Raw genomic sequence first — 4,283 nt, forward strand, 5'->3', positions numbered from 1 at the left:
TAGAGGCAAAAGTCAAGAGAAATTTGGTTAAAGGAGGGTGATAGAAACACAATTTTTCCATTGAACTATGATGACTAACAAAAATATGAAAATAATTGTTGAAATCAGAAAGGAGGATAGATCCATGACAAGCACCATGGAGGTGGTTAATAATGAGGTGGTTAAATTCATTAAGATAATCCTCAACAAGGATGTTGAAAATCATAGAGAAGAAAGGGAGAATATCTTGGACTCCATCCCCTCCATAATAAGAAAGAACTAAAATACCTGTTTGTTCAAAATGATCATCAAGGAAGAGGTAAAAAGTGACACCTTTCAACTCAATCCTGATAAAGCTCTGAGCCTTGATAGATTTCTTGGAAAGTTCTTCTAACATTTTTGAGATATTGTAGGAGAAGATCTGTTCCAAGTGGTGTAATAATCTACAAAAAATGATGACAATGGAAGCCCTAAACCACACATTACTTTCCCTCATTCCAAAGAAGAAGGATGCCTAATCAATGAGTGACTCCAAGCCCATTGCATTATGTAACATGACATATAAATTCCTCACAAAGGTAATAAAAAATAAATTGAAGAAAATTTTGAAAGATGTAATATCAAAAGAGCAAAGTAGTTTCTCCATTGGGAGATCAATAGTAGAAGGGATAATAATTGTGCATGAAGAAATACACACTGGTAGAAAGGAAAGAACAACAAGAATGATCCTCAAACTTGATATTTTGAAGGTATATGATTTAGTAGATAGATAATTCCTAGTGAGCTTTTTGGAGAAATTTGGATTCAATAGTTGTTGGATTACCTAGATCAAAAGTTACATATCAACCCCCCAAAAATTGGTCATCATGAATGGAGCTTCCCATAGCATTTTTGCTTCTTCAATACTTATACAAGGTGGTGCACTCTCACCTTTATTATTCATAATCATGGGGAAGGCTCTTAGAAGAAACATAAGCATAATAAGAGAAGATGGGGCATTGGATGGGGATGACCATCACCATGGGGTTGGAACCAATCACTCACCAATATTTTTCTAATGACATTATGTTGTTTGGTGCAACCAATCAAATCAAGGCCCGTGCCATATGATCCTTTCTTGATAGGTATTGCAAAGCCTCAAGATAAAGCATCAATTAGTAGAAGTTGAAGGTATTTTTTTAAACACACAACCCAACCTATATAGAGACATGACCATTTTATAGATTTGAGAGTGGCCAACTTCTTAGGGAGATTTTTGGGAATGCCTCTTTCTTGAGGGATAAACAAAAACAGCTATTGGAAGATTTTTATCAATAGATGTAAGAGTAAGATAGAGGCATGGAAAGGAAAATGCCTCACCTCAGCAAGAATATTACTAATGCTCCAAACTATTCTTTTGGTCATACCAGTATATTTAAAGTTGTGCTTAAAGATCCCAAAGGTGGTAAAGGATAATATCAATGAAATAATGAGAAAATTCTTCTAGAGTGGCACTAGTGATCAATAGAAATTTTCACTCACATCTTGGGATAAGATATGCTCTCTAAGAGAGGTTGGAGGTACAAGGACCAGACAACTGACCATCATAAACCTTACAATGGGAGCTAAACTAGTGTGGAATATATATACTAATGGTGACCAGAAATAGGTTAAGATTCTTAGGAGAAAATATCTAGACACAGATGAGCCTATCAGAATAATATCCATCAGAGATCATCCTTGGGGATTGGCAATTTGGAACTATATTCTGGAATCTCAAGAGATAATAACCAAATATGGTACATGGGAAATAAGAAATGGTAGGAATGCATCATTCTAGGTGGAATCATGGAAAGGATTTGAACCATTCACAAATAACCCTAATCCATTTGAGATCCAGGTAGCCACCACTCATAGTTGGGGGAGTACTGTTAGTGACTATGAGACACAAATTACTCAAGATGGTGTACCGGGGTGGTTGTGGTGGTCTTTCCAAATGATCGACACCCACAATAATAAAAAAGAGGCCTTAAATGATGTTTTTTTTTAAAAGAACCTTCTCCCCTTCCAATAAAGAAGATGCTATTAGGTGGTTTTTCTCAACTTCAGGATAATATAGGGTCAAGATGGGATACAAGATAAAGGAAGCATCAATCACAAAACAAGATTGGAAAACATATCTATTTTGGAATAAGGAATTTTTACCGAAGGTGGGATTTTTTTCATGGATGGCTATTCAGGGGAAGATTTTGATGGAGGATAGATTTAAAAGGATGGGTGTACATGGGCCAGGTAGATGCATACTTTGCTAACTTGTCCATATGCAAAGACAAGTTGGAAGGTCTTCTTGGCAAAACTAAACTTCCAGTACCCCATCTTATAGGATATTGGAGAATGGCTCACCATGTGGCCAAAGAACAAAAGGAAAGCACCCTTCAATATAATATGGAACATTCTCCCCTCTATAATCATATGGGAGCTATGGAAAGAGCACATTCAGAGGATTTTTCAAGATAAAGCAATGCCTAAAGAGAGACTAGTTGTGAAGATGGAGAATTAAATGACAAACTTGTCAATAATGTTGTAGGAACAAGACACTTTGAAACATCACATACACCTTATGGGAAGATGAGATGATCAAAGTATTTCTAAGACTCAAAGTGCCCCCCATTAATGGAATCAAGAAGGTTAATCTTCCCCCAAACCTGTGCAAAGGGATTGTTTGGAAAGTACTATAGGATGGGTTGATAAAGATGAATTTTGATGGCACATCCAAGGGAAATCTAGGCCCTTGTGAGGCTAGTTATGTGGCACGCAACCATGAGGGTGACATCTTAGCAGATTGAAATGAGTTACTGGATGAGACTACAAACAACATAGTAAAATTCAAGATGGCTTATTGGGCGTAGAATTGAATTTGAGGTAAATTCTCCTTGAAGTGGACCCACGAATCATAGCAAATACCATTAAAAAAAATGCGACCCTAAACTAGAAGTTAGGCAAATGGTTGAAGCCCATATGTGAACTCATTAGTAGATTGGTTGACTTCAAAGTGTAACATGCATATCACAAAGGGAATGAATAGGCTGACAACTTGGCCAAATATGCTATAGAGTGGACACATGAGAGGTGAGATGTGCCAAAACACATAGCAGGAAGAAAAGATAGAATACTAGGAAATTGGCAGCAAGTTTGTTAGGATATCCACTTATCATCATATTGAAGGAAATATTGGTCAAAGAATCCCTTTTTGTAATTTTAGAGTAGTACAAAGTTTTGCATTGAAGTTTGAAACATATTAATCCATGTTGATGGGTTGTAACTATTAGTATAACCGGTGAACAACTGAGATGGGGGGGTGAATTAGTTGTTAACAGACTATGTAAATTAAAGCACTTAAAACCTTATACCGGTATAATTGATTAAGCATTTAAGCATAAATGAAAAAAAGAGAATCAATACCATGCAATCATAACACATAATACCAAGATATGTACGTGGAAAAACTAAATAAGGAAAAACCACGGTGGGAAACCCTACCCACAATCAGATGATACTTCTGCAACAAGTATATGATTACAATAGGGGCCTGCAGGAAGGCACACTACCTAGAGCGCACTTCTCATCACAATGGAGTCTCACTCACTACAGAGATGTCAACCACCTCAAGATGTTTTGGACTACAATCCAGAAAAGAAGAACTATCAGTGATAGCATCAAACATGCCAGATTACAATTCTGGTTAAGCTCAATACTAGAGGTCTAAAATCTCTTACATAAACCCAACTTGATCACCTATGATCGACCAAATCCTTTGCATAAATGATTATTACATTACTCACTTCTTGCATACCATACATGATCTACAATGAGATCTTACATATATTTATACCAACCTGGGACCTAACTAATTAGGTCGGCCACACAAATGATAATATGATAGATCCATTACATAACCCTAAAATAAAAGCATAACACATGTTGGCCTAAGGCCAAACAAACAATATCCAATCAATAAAACATCCCAAAAGCGTATTGGAGAATCCACCAACACGTTTCATGCAAATTGGTCCATAACCTAGATAGCACCAGACCTAAATTAGATCCACACATGCCAAAGCAATGACACCAATCAGTCAAGGTATGAATAAAATCACCATCACCATCTTGAATCCCTTCTAGAAGTTGTACCAACACCACTTATGCATAACATCAAAGATCTTCAATAAAGCTCTACCGATGAACCTTACCAGATCAATAAAGAAAGCTTACTAGAACATATGATAGCATCTGATCATCAAGTCAATACCAACTAACTGAAAAAT

Source organism: Cryptomeria japonica, chromosome 4 (genome assembly GCF_030272615.1).
Source record: "Cryptomeria japonica chromosome 4, Sugi_1.0, whole genome shotgun sequence".
Taxonomy (NCBI): domain Eukaryota; kingdom Viridiplantae; phylum Streptophyta; class Pinopsida; order Cupressales; family Cupressaceae; genus Cryptomeria; species Cryptomeria japonica.